Raw genomic sequence first — 16,121 nt, forward strand, 5'->3', positions numbered from 1 at the left:
TTTTCATCAACCAAACTTATTTTTCACCTTTACAGAAGCCAAAACCAACAATCCTTCATTTTGTTTTGAGACAAAACAATTTTGGTAGCCAAAAGTGAAAGAAAACAAATGATTCCTTTGACTCTATGATGAAAATTGCCAGGTAGTCAAAAGCCTCATTCATAGGCACTGGCTCTAAACCAGTGTTCCTCATTGCCAGCAACATGCACCCCTTTTACACCAATGCCAGAGCACAGGGGGCCCATCTGAAAGGATCTGGGTGATGGGCAAGGAGGGTCCGTACTGAGCTGATGCTCATGGTACCCTTGTTTCGAAGGTGATGGGGAACCCACCACTCCCCAGCTTTATGCAGGAAACAAGCTCACAGTGTGTGTGGTGGATGCTATTTAAGCCATACTGAAGAATGCTTTAAGTTGGGGCAGTTCTGAAAGAGAAACATTGGAAAAAGGGTTGTTTGGGAAAGAATGAACAAAAATCACGTCCAGGAAAGGGAGAGAATGAGGGGAAGATGATGGAAGTTTCCTTGTCCTTTCCTAAAGGAGAACCAAGGGGGAAGCAGGACAAGAGCATTGGCTGTGCAGGGCTTTAAAAATGGTCAGGCAAATGAAACCACCTTTATCACCTTTTTGGCTAGTAGAAATGTCTCAGCAGCAGAAATCTATTAGTGAAGCACAATCTTGTATTACCATGGGCTCATTTAGCTGCTGCCTCCTTTAACTTCAGCATTTTCTGGGCTGTGGGAGCACCTACTTATCGCTTGGTGCTGTATAAACACAAGATGATGCTCCCTCCCCTGAGTCTAACATCAAAAATCCCCTGATGGAATAAAACAAATCTGGGGATCACCTGGTTATCTGGTTAGAAAGGAGCCTGGGGACCAAGCTCACTGCACAAAGGCTGAATAAAGTCACAGCAGAGCACATATTTCAGGAGTCCAAAGAGAACTGTATCTGAAATTACAATTTAACCCAAGAGGGAGTCATCTCCACCTTGGGCTGTCCTGTTTGACAGTTAGGAAGACAGCTTGGGTCCTGCTATACCTTATGGCACCAAGTTCCACTCCTGCTGTGGAGCCACATCCCCTCCAGCGTGACCCTACCCTCCTTCTTCCTACCTGTCCCTACACGCTCCCTCCATTCTCGAGGATGCTGTTTCCTGAAGACACAAACCCACATGGGTTTGCATGCAAGGACCATTCCCAAGGTAATTAAAATAACTTCATTAGTGTTGTGAGGCCCCAGGACTTTCTGCCCCTGTTGTTACTCATCTCTGCAGCTCAGTGCTGGAGCTCAAAGCTCCCAGTTCAGAGAAGCTGGAAGAGTGTTGGGCTCTTAGTAATGGTCTTTCCAAAGTGTCACTGGAGACAAGGGGAGAAACCTGCTCTCTGCCGTGTCAGCCAGACCAAAGGGAAAGGGGCTTAAGATGTAGCCAAAAGGACGGGGGTTGATGATTGGGAAAACGTTTCTAACACCAAGGCTTGCTCGGGCAGGAGTGGGAGATGGCACCATGCCTCCCACACTGCTCTTCCATCCACATGCAAAAGCCAAGCTGGCAGCAAGAACAAGGCCACCATAACCAAGCAGTGCCAGCACTACTGAGGCACAAAATCTGAGGTTTGAGCTGAAAAGAAGATTTAAGAATGCTTTTTCTTTGGTATTTCAAGGAGACTTAAGGTTGGGCTAACTTGTAGATGCCTGTGACAAGTTGCCATGGTTCAGTCCCAGCTGGTAACTAAACCCCACGCAGCCACTCGCACACTGCCACCCCAGTGGGATGGGGGAGAGAATGGGAAGAGGATGAGAAAATTCATGGGTTGAGATAAATACAGTTTAATAGGTAAAGCAAAAGCTGCACACAGCAGCAAAACAAGGATTTCATTCACCACTTGCCATGATCAGCCATCTCCAAGAAAGCTGGGCTCCATCACATGCAATGGTGACTTGGGAAGACAAACAAACAAACACTATCACTCCCAAAGTCCCCTTTTCCTTCTTCCCCCAGCTTTATATGCTGAGGATAACGTTACATGGTCTGGAATACCCCTTGGGTCAGTTGTCCCGGCTCTGTCCCCTTCCAACTCCTTGTGCACCCCCAGACTACTCACTGGTGGGCAAGGAGCAGAAGACTTGACTGTATAAGCACTGCTCAGCAGCAATGAAAACATCCCTGTATTACCAACACTGTTCCCAGCACAAATCCAAACACTGCCTTGTAACAGCTACTATGAAGACAATTAATTCTACCTCAGCCTAAACCAAGTACCCAAGTATAAATGTTATAAATCATTCTATGACTCTATGAAACTTCTCTTAAGCATATGATTTAAAAGATCAATCTAACTATATTGCTATTGTCTCTTACACGGTCACATTCAAACTAGTATAAAGCAGCTTTATAGTGCTACAGATTGTTCTTCCCATATTAAACTAGCTGTAGCAATACCAATCACCTTCATACAAATGAGTTGCCACAACTGCCACCAAATCACTGTCATCAACCATAGCTCTGGTGTGTACACAAGCCTATCGTATGTGCCTCTAAAGCTCTCCCCAGCACACTGAACTCAGCTACATGTCATACTTCCTCCTAAATGCTTGGCTATTTCACTTCCTCTACTTCTTGAGGGTTTGAATCCCTTGCTGCACACCCAGTAAAAGTATTTTGGGATCTGAGACTGGAACTGATTTTTTTTAGCTGTGCCATAAGTATCTTTGAAAATCCCTTCATGTATGAACAATGGCTTTTAACAGAGGTCATGCAATCAAATTGCTTTGAACTCTAATAACAGTTAAGCCTCTCAACTCTTTAGGCTTATTTGAAAATCCAACCACAAAGTTTAGATTATTTTAACCTAAGAAGAATTGGAAGTAAACTATTGAAACCCACACCCCTCCTAGGCCTACAGTATTGAGTGCGGATATTAATAGGAGAGGAAAGCAAAAGGAGCTATAAATAAAGAAGTGACCTATAAGGTTTGATTACTTTTTTATTAAGCAGAAAAATCAATACATTAACGATGAGAAACTAATTAGGTGTACTAAAATTCTTCTGGTTTCAATAATCAAATATGCCATTAGGCACTGATGAAGCTTAGGCTTATACACCATGCGACATTTAGATCTTAGAACATTTGTTTAAAGAGGAAAAAAAGCACTTTCTAAAGCATCCTGTCAAGAGCCAAATTCATCATAAGGAAGAAATCTATGATGAGGGATGTGAGGCCCTGGCACAGGGTGCCCCATCCCTGGCAGTGTTCAAGGCCAGGTTGGACACGGGGGCTTGGAGCAAGCTGCTCCAGTGGAAGGGGTCCCTGCCCATGGCAGGGGTTGGAACTGGATGAGCTTTAAGGTTCCTTCCAACCCAAACCAGTCTGGGATTCAACGCTGTTTGAGCAGACACCTCTCCTCTACCCCTGCTCAGCCAGCAGCAGGTCTCTGGGTTTGCAGAGCATCCACTGTAGCCCCACAAATGGGGTACCACAGCTCTTGTGCATAGAAACCATCTGGAGCTTTAGGGTAGGGGTGCTGAACACAACTATTTCCTCCAAAGTCCTTAAAAACCTGGGGTTTTCTCCACTGATGGTGACATGCTTTGGCACAGGCTTGTAGAGCCCAATTCAGAAAGGAAGCTGAACACGAGACCTCCCTTTAGCCCACTGCAGCGGCAGCTTCCAGCCAAACCTGAAGTGCAGGAAGGCTCTTTGCACTGTGTTTCTACTGGCCACACCTGGAATGTTTCAGAGAAATGGGCTTTTCTTTACCAGAGCAGTTTTGGCAGGGCAAAACCTGGCCCCTCCGCTGCTGGGATTCGCATCACTTCCACTTCTGGAAGGGCAAGGGCCACGATGCTGCGTCCACGTTGGAGTTGGCGCTGATTTCGTGCAATACAGAATCGAATCAACTCCTAAGGAAATGCTGCCACCCAATAATTTACACAGTTAAAAGGAATATAAACACCAGCGTGCCATGTAAAGCAGTGTATGAGGCTCCTTTGTGTGGCATTCATGGTGATCTTTGGGGTGCAGCACTAAGAAGTTACATCTCCAGCAGTGATTTGGCCATGCTTACCCTCCGCTGTGTGATTTTGACTAACGCTGATCCTTAGCCTCCTCCGTTCTCCCACAGCCACACTGGAATACACAAGGTTAGGTCTCCAAAATGAAGGAAAACACCTAAAATTGCCCATTTCCTTAACCATTAAAAAAATTCTTGTTCCCATATTACGGTTTCTGGGTTTTCTCTCCTCCCTCTCTCTGCTTGGAGATACTGTCATCCTTCTCCCTTTGGTGCTATTTCCGTATGAAACAGACTGATTTTAATTTAATTGAAGAATGAAAAAGCACACATCTAATAAAGTTTACGGGTACTGAGAGGCTGTGCTCTCTTTTTGCTGGCGGCAGCAACCTGGAAAGAGGGGGCAGGTTTATGAAGAAAGAGGAAAACACAGAATTACCCGCTTGTGTCTGATTTTAGGTTCCTAAACCTAAAGGTATTCCATGGAGGGGGGGCTCTGCCTGCTGTGAACTCCTCAGTGGCATCGCTGGTGTCATTTCTATGACCTCTTATCTTCCACTCCATGTTTCTCCAGCAAGGAATACTGCCACATTCCTTTCTTTTGGTTGCAAAAAGCCTTGCAAAGTCAGGTCTTCACAGCTCCCCCCCCCGCCAGCCACCCCTCAACCCTGCCACGTCCACAGCATTTTGCCACGGTGTTTGATGAATTCCTGCTTTCCCTTGACCTGGTGGGAGAGGAACGGACCCACTGCATGAAACCTGAGGTGGAAGCAATTCACCAAGAAATATATACAGCAGAGCAGCCCCCCCCGTATCGGGTTTTCTGTGTGGTCAAGTAAAGTGATATTCTATTTACTTTTTTAGATGTATAAACAGATTAAGTCCCAGCGAAAATATACTCCCAAACTTCATCTATTTTATTAAACCGCCAAAGTTTAATATAATCTTTTGGCTTCCAGGGAAAAATTTTCCATTTCTTTTCTGAGCACCTTTGATTTTATTTTCTTTTAATTACCACTATCCGGAGTTAACAGTGTGGGTTTTGCACTCCACCCAGCCAGGACTATCCAGATTAGGAGCGGGGAATTTTGCTGAAATACAGGAATATCGATGTGGTGGTGAGAAGTCAGCGACGCCTGGGCGGAAAACTCTGGAGAAGCCAATGTGCAGAATGAGTTCCCCTCCGCCAGGCAATAACGAGGCTGCATTCCTCAATTCATTGCAGTTATTACCTAAGACATTGGCCAGCCATGGCTTTGGAATGATACCTCCTCCATCTTATGCCTGTCCACACCGCTGCGCGGAGGCAGCACAGCTCATTGCTCCATAGGGAAAGCTCTCATTAACTGAGGTCCAATGCTGCCCTCGGGCTCAGGACTGTGTGAACGCAGCTTTGGATGCATCGTCTATGTGGGTGTGAAGTTCCTAGTGAAGGCCAACGCTGTGCTGAGCCTTGAGCGCGCCACTTGGCCTAGGATCTTCCAAATCTGATGACCAAGAAATGCCCTATGGACAGCCTGGCTCATGGTGAAAGCTGCTGGGAGCCAAGCAGAGCTCTTCAAGAAAGACTCAGGACCTGCATTTCAGCATGGTTAAATACGACTAATAATGGTAATCAGCATCTCATGGTTCTTAAGATGACTGTGTAACTTCTGGAGGCCAAATTCACTGCTGTGAATGTTACCTGAGGTTCTCAGCACAGAGAGAGCCTTCAAACACAGCTTATGTACAGCAAGTACATCTCCCTTGCCAAACCTCTTTGCTGCTTCCTCTCCTGCAACTCAGAACAGTCCTGGTAAAGGAGGCTCCTTCTTCCCAGATGAACCAGCATCGGGCCTCTGTGAGTTCCTCCATTAACACTGGGGCAATGGTGATGTTGTAGACAGGATTAGACCTGCTGAGCCACAGTTTCTCCAGCTCATTTCTTTTGTTCTTTCACCAACAGCTGTGATTGAGGGCATGTGAGCAACATCTAAAGGAAATGACTGAGAGGTATTGGCTGGGGAGCACTTACCTTCCCTTGTACAGGGCTTATGGAACAGAATCAATAGATTTTCTATCCTGCTCACTGCTGGAGACCTGAGCACGGAAGAGATGGCAATGGAGTGAAAAAATTCTCCTGAGAAGGACAAGTTTAAGAGCAGAGAGGAAAGCAGCCGAACGCATCCTGTGAATCTATCATGATTCTAATTACCTGCCTCCCTGCACGCCGCCTGTCTGCAGCAATCCAGGGCTCTCCTGGTGCCTCAGCAGCTTCCCGGGACCCATGCATTCAGGGTGTGCAGAAGAGTGTGTGCTTTGCCCTCCAAGCATTTCATCAATTCAGCAGCATCATAGGATTTGCTGGATTGCCAGGAGCCATCTCCTCCTGGTGGTTTAAATCACCTCTTCTGAACAAGAGGTGATGCTTTGGCTCTGATTAAGCTCAGACAGGGTCTGCTGTTCCAAGTGAAGCCACAGTCCAAAGATTCAGGGGCACATTCAACCCTACAGACGCATCTCTACCGCCTGCCATAGGAATTATAAAGATATAGACCATGACACCAGTACACCATGATCTAAAACAACCCTCACTGTAGTTCCCTGGAACTCAAACCCAGTACTGACCTGAGCCCAAACTCCTCCGTTTTCCACAATGAGAAGATTCAAGGTTAAATGAAGAAACTATTTGTGTGGCGGCCCACATGAGTTGCTCAGGGCTCAGCGCATGGCCAGCTCTGCCTGTATAAACTGGCTATTGCCCCTGTATGTTTTGGTGAGTAAAAGGTGCCATATGAGCTCTGCTTGGTCTGCAGTTACCTCGCCTGGCACAAGCTGTGTCATCCAGAGCAGACACTCATATAAGAGGTGTCTGGAAGATGCTGCTGGTGTAGGAATGCACATACACCTCATCACATCCACCATCAGGATCCCATCTGGGCTTTCACTGCCTGCTTATTAATGGAAGGGTTGACCAGTCTCCGGTCAGAGCCCACAGCACCTGATCCCAGTGTGGATCCTTTCCCCATCAAACAGGATCTGTGGCTTGTTTTCCAGGCAGTGCAGGAATGTCCATCCGAAGTCGGAATATCACGTTTCAACCACCTAAACCCTTGTTAGACACAACACACCCCAAAGCCGGGGAGCTCACAGGGAGAGCGTGGAGGTCTTGGTGCATACTGGACCCTTAGCATTGGCATTCCTGAGGGAAATGCTTCAAAGGAGCCTGACTGGACAGAACCACTGCCCAGCCAGCTAAATTGGCTGAGAGAATTCATCCTGGTTTGACACTCCGTATTTTACCAGCTTTCCTAAGGAGAAAATCATCATACGCTTCTACTTTTTGAGGAGCTGAAGCTGTCCTTTAGACAGCAGCTGCCAGCATAAATACACATGAGAAACAGGTTTGGAGGCCCTGAAAAACGTCTAAAAGTTGTAAACAATTCCCGAGTCATATGGGGATAAACATCAGAGTTTCAATATCGTTTAGAGCTGAAAAGAACAACAGCCGTTGGAGTTCAGGCAAGCCAAGGGGTTGGGACAGATAGTGTTGAAACATTTGGTTTCAATTCTCCCAAACCTTCGGCAAAGAAGCCCCATTCATGCTATACTTCACTTACAATTCAAACTGAAAAGTATTATGGCCTAGCAAACCGGATGTTTCTATGTCAAAAGAAGAAATGGTCTCAGATGAGGCCACCTTGGAAGCCCCTTTCAGAAAGTAAAACCAAAACCACTCACTCAAGAAGTTAACCCAGGCTCTTCTTCTGCTTCAAGTTCAAGTTGGGTCGGATCAGTTGTTTGCTTTGCTTAACAAACAAGAATATTCTGACAAAATCAAACCCTGACGAGTCCCATTTGTCAGGCTGGGAGCAGGAACGTTCCTCTTTGGCCCAGTCCTCCTCCTGTCAGCACGCAGCACAGCACAGGCAGAGCGGAAAACAGAGTTCTTTAATTTCCTCTTTGCATTAGAGTTCATTAGGAACAATCCAGAGGCCCCCTCATTGAGCAAACGTCTGCATTTGCGTGTCTTCTGTGGATGTTTAAGTTCTATTTTCCTGTCGGGTTTGTTTGTTTCTTGTGTCTTTCCTGCACCGCTGACGCTGGCCTCCTCCTCTGCTCACAATTAACTTCTTAAATCAATTTTTTTCACTTCTGCCCCTGTCTCTCAGCTGGATGGTTCACAGGAACATCATTTGCTAGCTCAGCTGTTAGGAAATCACCTATTTCAGCTATTTGTTGGTATTAGTGGTTACTCTGTCAAGTTTCATGGCAGTACTCCCATTCCCAGGCTGCATAAGGCATCTTTCAGGAAGAAAGGAAGATAAAATACTTACTAACAAACCTTAGTGGGTGCATTTTGGATGCTTCTCTGTTCCTCCTAAGATGTACCAGATCTGACGGTTTCTTGAAGCAGTATTTAGTGCTAACAGCTTCAATCACCAAATTCCACTTTGTGATTGTAGTCATTAAATATTTGCAGGTCTGGACTTTGAAAGTTCAATCAACTCTTCTATCACTAGACCAGCCTTTGGTCAAGCAAATAAGAGTTAAACTCCTTCTTCAAGCTTGTGGTTCCTATTAAGGTACTTGATTTCCAACACAGAACAAATGGGAACTAAATCCTTTTTTGCTGCTATATATTTCCCTAAATGCCCCATTATGGGAATGGGGTTCTATAGGCTCAGGAACCCAATGCCTCTATTCTTGACCATGATGGCCAACTCTGTTGCCCTAAACATGCTCCTGATCTCCAGCCTGCCTTGGCTTTTTCCTTCCTCACCCAAAGGCTCTGCTTTTCCATGTGCTTCCCAACAGCACCCTGCTTCTCTGCCTCAGCTCTGGCTATCAGGAAGGTTTGGGCTTGCCTCCATCCCTACAAAGCCCTCCGTAGCTTGTACACACAACCAGGGAAAACCACCTCAAACAAGCTGTTAGACTGCACAGCCCCTCAGCGATGCTCCTTGTTCCAGCCCTGGGCCATGCTGCTCTTGGAGAGAGCAGCACTGCAGATTCGCATCCCTTGCAAAGCTGTCCACTGCCTGAGACCATCCGGGATGCAGATGGGATAGCAAATTAACTGCAGTCTGTGGGGCATCACCAATGAACAGCAAGGGAGGCCAATTCCCTCTTGCCTGGATGTGTTTCCTTCTCGCAGGAGTATTTTGGCTCATCTTCCTCTATCTGCCAGCTGAGTTTTAGGCTCCTAGGGGAGGATGCAGGAGAAGCAGAAGAAGAGAGAAGGTGTCGTGGTTTAAGCCCAGGCCGTAAATCAGAACCACGCAGTCCACTTCCCCCCCCACCTTTCTTCCCTCTGCTTCTGGAGGGACGGGGAGGAGAATCAAAAGAATGCAACTCCCACGGGTTGAGATAAGAACAGTTTAATAACTAAGGTATAACACAAATCACTACTGCTACCACTAATAGTAATAATGATAAAGGAAATAACAAGGAAGAGAATACAACCGCTCACCAACCGGTACCTCACCCCCACCCTGCAGTGATCCAGCCCTTCCGGGGACTCTCAATTCTACCTCCTGGGCATGACGTGCTGTGGTATGGAATACCTCTTTGGCTAGTTTGGGTCAGGTGTCCTGTCCCTGCTTCATCCCGGTTTCTCCTCCTCCCTGGCAGAGCATGAGACTCACAAAGTCCTTGCTCAGGGTAAACATTCTGACCAGCAACTGAAAACATCAGCTTTATCAGTATAATTCCCAGGCCAAAAGTCAAAACACAGCACTGCACCAGTAGAAAAAATGACTGCTACTGCTAAACCAGGACAGAAGGACAAGATCTCCAAATCAGTCATCCCCAGCCTGTTCTGCCCAGGGGCACCAGTACTAAAGCTGAACAACGAGCCAAACAGAACAGCCTACTACTTGTTCTCCTACAAAGGACCTGAGGGCCTCACAGGCAACATATTGCTTCAGAATATAGTTGTCCTCTGATCCAGATTTCCTAGACAGACACGGACCTGCTTTTGGGTGTTTGTGTGCGAGACTGGAGCGTTCTGAGCTTTGGCAAGCTCTCCACACATCAGGGAGTTACTGCTCTGAAATACAGGGGAGGCAACAGAAAAAAAGGCTCCCAGATGTTGCACTTGACTTTCTATCAGGCTCTTTGCTACCTGTGTGGCCCTGGCAGAGCACCGGGGCTTCTTGGATGCGAGCTCCTGTGCTCCTGTTGGATCCATCCTGAGATAGGGAGCTGGCTGGTGGTCAGAGAGGAGAAGCCAAGCTGCAGCTATTCCCTCCCAACCCGTGGGCTGTGCTCCAGTATCTCTGCGGAGAGAAGGAAAAATGGTTTTTATTAATCAAATGAAATACACATTGAAGAGATGAAAGGGAAGGTTCAAGGGAGCTGCAGGTGGGAGACACCGAGTTCTGTAAGGCTCGCCCTTGCAGGAGTGCTATTTGTCCTTCACATTCCTCTGCTCCATCCCCAGCTTGGCCTTGGAGCAATGTGGCTTTTCCACCCCATCCTTTCTCCCAGCCTTCTTTCCCCCAAGCACACCCACAGTGTCTCTGGGCACTGGCAAGCACCAGCCATCACGCTCCACATATTGCCTGTTCAGAGCTGCTCGCACACACTGCTCTGTACAGAAAAAGGAGTAATTCTATCGGATAGGGGTGTTCGGGATTTCCTTGCTCAGCCCTTGGCCACCATCCTTTCCTGTACCAACCTCCCAAACCCAGAATGAAGCAAATGAATAAGCTTCAGAGCATGAGAATTACTCTCTGCCTTTGTAATCCCAGTTCAAATTTATCAACATAAACCCCATGAGTTTCCTTTGGCTAATCCTTGCTGGAAACTCCTTTTCCAAGCTCTCTTTCCTCTCCAGCACCACCACACCCATCTCCAACCAGAAATGACACCAAGAAGTCCTGCAGCCATCTGTACACCCAGGGTGTAGCTCCATCCTCAGGCTTCAATTTAAGCACTTTGCACCATGGTCAATTGGAAGCAGAGACACTCAATCATCCTCCTTTTCTTTTTAGACTCCAGCCCACAAGCACTGAAACGCAGCCAAGTTTGGAAGGTGTTGGTAGTTTGGTGGACAGCTGATCTCTGTGAAAGGATGTGCAAGCCAGCTCAGGAGGATATTACATTCCCAGGCAACTGAAGCATATTTCTGTTTTTACATCAAATTCTCTGCTACTTTTTGGCAGATGATGTGCATCAGGTCTTGTTTGAAGATTCATGCACTTGGCATCCCCGTGCTCAGTTTAGGTGCTACGGAACACCAAGCCTACAAAGGTTTGTATTTGTGCACCATCCGCATCAACTCACATGAAGCACAGTGAGGTCCCGATCACTTCTGACCCTCTCCATGCCACCAAGCCAGAGCTGACCTAATGTCCTGCAGCTGCTGGGTCCAGCCAGCCCCTTAGCAGTCACTGTAGCAGGTTCAAACAGCAAGGTTCAGTCTCCAAAGAGCCAGAGGATGTGGATGGAGGTGGCTGGGACTCAGAAGGCAGGGGAACCTCTCCTGGTTCAGTGCAGCCCTGTGCTGCATTTCCATGTTGTGTCAGTTGTAACGGGAAATGACGGCGATGAAAGCTGCTATTCATGGCCCTCTAAACAGTTCATTACCCCCCTCCTCATCCCAGCCCCTCCGTGAGATTCCCTCTGGCTTCAATCCAAGGCCAGGAGATCCTACTCCAGCGCAGTGCCGGTGCTGCTGATAGCGTGCTTCAAGTGAGACACCAACACACACCAAAGCCCCATTTGTTCATCTCTGTAGGTTTCTTTGGTGCTTAAGTACCTCCCAGAATCACTCCAGATGTGTACACATCTGGGGACACACATACACACAGCAGGCACATTTACCACTGCTGTTTATCTGTATTCAGCCCCTTTTGTCCCTCCAGGACACACACTGATGATTTGCTATAGAAGTACCATACCACTTCAAACCTGAAATGCCTTCTCCAAGCCATGGGGCTCCAAGACATCCCCCTTCTTCTCTACTTTGCCAGCTCTCAAAGACTTCTCCTCACTAGCCAGCAGTGCTTTTCTAACCATTAACTACTGGGGTGGCTTCCTGCACAAGGTATCCAGAATTTAGGTTGGATCTGGAAGGTGCTAGGCAGCTCCACAGCATGAGGTGTAGGCTCAAAAGCTGGAGGAGGATTCAGAGAAGACCCATGAGAATGGCTGAAGTCCTGGAAAGCCCTGGAAATCCTGCCATGAGTGATGGAGCCAAGCAAAATCTATCTGGCTGAAGAGCAACCCTTTCTCAGTCTGTAAGAGAAGAGATCCAAGACCTACAATGATCTGAGCTTGGACCAGAGCCTTTGGTCACTCATTTAGGTGCCTAAGTTTGATCATCTAAGTCTGGATTTAATCAGCTGTCCAGCTGTGCTATGGAGTATGAATGAATTCTTCTACCTCATGGTTCTGAGACTTACTGGATGTAAATGATTTTAACACAATGTAGGGGTACCAGGAAAATAATTTCTACCCATGGCCCTAAGACTGCAAGAGAGGCAGCCAAATAAAGGGTAAATACAGCTTTTTGAAAAGAAAGCTAAAAAAACCCCCAACTTTTGCCTCTAAAACTACTGTGGATCATTTTAAAAGCAAGGGAATCCTATACGGGATACTTAAAGGCAGACACTTCAGCAAGGATAACTTGGTGGATAATGGGATAGCAGCAGTGGCCAGGGCCAGCTACTGGTGCTTTTCCTCCTGGAGTCCCCCAGTGGTGCCACAACTGCAACCAGTGGGAATGAGCAGAATTCCTTCAGCACAATCTATTCCTCCTGGGCTCATCCATCTGCTGGAACAAGCCCTCCTCTCCTTGCCTTTGCACGCATTGAAAATGCTGTCCAGGAATATACTTACCAAAGCTTTGGAGTTGAGGTCCATGCCATGGATCACGAACGGGGTGCTCTCTGTGGGAACACGTGTGCTCCATCAACTGTCAAAGCAAGCGGATGACCTGAGAAGGATGTATCGGATCAGTGTCATGAGCCTCCTAAAGCCAAGTGCCAAAACTCTGCCAGCCCCCAGCCTGAGAAGAACCAGAAGCATTTAAAGGCTCCTGGGGATAACAGTCCCAAAGCAGCACCTATTCACTGCCCAAATCTCTGGGAACCCAGCAAAGCTTCTTGTTGTGACTGGTTGTGGAAGAAGCCAAATGCAACACTTTTGGTACACAGTAACGCTCTGTCCCCCACTATGGGATACAGGGAAATGGAAGGGAGTTCCAAGCAACCATCACTAGTATATTAAGCCAAATACTTCTCGTTGTTTTCACGCCTGCCTGCATCCACCTCCCACCCATCCTTTTGGAGGATAAGGAGCTACAGAAACTGGAATTTAGCCATCACTCTTCATACGTCACAGCAGAAACCTTCATGCCCAGAGGAGCTCAGTGTTCAACAGCTCCATAGGAGCAGGATATGGTGCAGCTGGGATTTTCAGAGGGGCTGGTAAGGCCGTAAGCTGCTGCTATTGACTGTGAAGAGGAAGCACCAGGGGACCTGTGCCTCCCTGGAAGGATTTCCATTTCCACAGCAGGCTTTCAAACATTAGCAGCCACCGCCTAAGCAGCAAAATGTCTATTTGTGGGTAATAAACCCAGACAGATGCCTCCTGCACGCAGCCAGTGCCTCTGAGACAAGAGGCTCTAAATAAATAATCAACAAATCCTAGAGCTGAATGCACAGTTGCTATTTGCATCATAAATAAATGAGGAGGCTTTTATTTACTCATTCTGGGGGCAGAGCACGTAACAGAGGAGCTCCTACACCAGAGATTGCCACTACTCCAGCACAACCACTCGGTTCCCACCAGCTGTTTGCTCCTGTGCTGCTCCTCAGGAGATGCAGAGCTCCCCAGCGAGAAGGGAGAACACGAAGTCTCCATCACCATGGAGGGCTCAGCTCCCTGCTGACCTCTCTTAGCGTGGCACTGGCAAGGTGGGAAGGACAGGGACACAGCTGAGCCAGGGAGGTGGAGTTCAGCGGCTCCATCACATCAGGAAGGTTTCTAGATCCACCAATAGCCACATTTATCAACGTTAGATCCCACCTGGTGGTTAACCATCCTCCTCCCACAGCTCCATGGGAGCAGTTGTACAAGAAACTTGTAGGTCCTTCTCTCTGCTGAAGCTGGAGGACATCACAGAATCATAGAATCGTTTGGGCTTGAAAGGACCTTAAGATCATCCAGGTCCAACCCCTGCCTTGGGCAGGGACACCTCACACTAGACCATGCCACCCAAGGCTCTGTCCAATGTGGCCTGAGATTTTTTTTCCCTTAATACCCACAAAACAGGGAAAACAGTGCCATTTCCAAGGAGGAAAGCCACCTTTTCACCCACAAAATATATCCCTGGAGATCCAGCGAGCTGGGGTCTGGATGATTTTATTTAGCTACGTATCAAGTGTTATTAATCCATTTGCTTCAAGCAAACCAGTGAGCAGTGAAACTTTTTCTCTCTGTCCTGAAAATTCTGGGTTTTCCTCTTGGGGCTTGGGGATGACAAACAGAGCTCACAGAGGCTCAGAGCATGCACACCCACCTTGACCCCATCCATCCGATGCAACAGCATCCCGAGCCTGCAGCCTTCTTTCGGCTTATTAATAAAACAAGGAGGGTGCAGGGAGATCGAACCCTGGACACCCCGGTGGCTCCAAGAACACCAACACATGGGCGTGAGAAACTGTAGCCTAGAGCAGGGAACTGAATTCAAGCATCTGAGACACAAGGTCGCCTTTCCCCGTAAGTCCCTGTCCTGCAACTCTACACACATCTTTGGTGACAGGAGGTGGCCAATCTTGAGCAGATCCAACACAACATCACATAGAAGCCCAAACCAGACTATTTAGGAACAATTTAGCTCTAAATGAGATTGTCTTCTAATCCCATCACTAACCCAGCTGCCTATTCACACTTTTCTATCAGCCATCTGATAGCCAAAGTACAGTCCTGTGCTAGAATGATTCACTGCAGGATTTGTATTCCTAATATAGCTGTGAGAAGACCATGGCTTTGTGCTCTGATCCCACTGAGATGGTCTCCTTTCCTGCCTCCACACAGGGAGGACCTTGGTCCACAGGGTCCCAAGCAAGGAACGCCCATTGCCAGCCTCAGACTTGGGGATTTATACCTCTTTCCTGCAGCTCATTGGGCTGGCACCGAATTTGGGCTGGTAGAAAAAAATGTGTCATAGAATGTATTTTGCACAGGAAAAGTCATTTTTAGTTTAGTTTTTTTCTTCTAAAGCAAGTTATTTCCTCTTCCCCGGCTCCATCCTCCCGCACCCCACTGAAATCATGTCTCATCTTGCAGAGGGGGGAAAAAAAAAGCAGCCAAACAACCCTCAGTGAATTATCTTGGCATGAAACCAATAGGTTCCAACTCCAACATATTGCCACAACACCTCCAGCACTGAGTATCCCAACCAGCTGCCATGGCGATGGGTGGCAGCACAGCCAAAGCAAACTGGTTTGGTTTTCCAGTAAAACATGCCTCTTTCCAGCTCAATAAAAGGTTGGTTTACCTTCTTGTGCATGCACATTAGCGTATAGCCTCTTGCTACAGAAGCAGGGGAGGTCTCCTGTAGGACTTGGTGGGTTGCTTATTGCCAGGGGTGAGCAGATAATTCCATATAGATTGGTTAAGAGAAGATGCTGCTGGCTCTATGGGATAAGGCCCTGCCGCTCCCATGGCAGCTTAGACCTGCCTTCACCCTTGTATATCTCAGTGCATCTCCTGCTGACTGACGGGGTGGTGGGGTCCCATAGGGAAAGCAGCGCGTAATCAGGTATTAAAACCCATACCTACATGTGCAGCATGGCCCAAGAGAGGGCTGCTCAGGCAGGAGGAATGCTGGCTTGAACTCCTCCAGGGTGTAAGACTTTGCAGCTTTATTGATTGCTATTTTTAACAGAGCTGGGGGTTCTGCAGCTTCCTGGATCGTAACAAATCCAAGGAAAAGCAGAATTTCACCTGCTGGCACTACCTGTGTAGTGGATGCCACGTGGGTGATGCATTTCAACCTCAAAGATTAAAGTTTTGCAGCCCCATGAACAACTGTAAAGAAGCTCTGATAATGGGAAATGTCAGGAAACTTAATAACAAGAGAGATTAGCACCCTGCCTATAGCACATCACTGCT

The sequence above is a fragment of the Psittacula echo genome (genome assembly GCF_963264785.1).
Source record: "Psittacula echo genome assembly, chromosome: 14".
Classification (NCBI taxonomy): Eukaryota; Metazoa; Chordata; class Aves; order Psittaciformes; family Psittacidae; genus Psittacula; species Psittacula echo.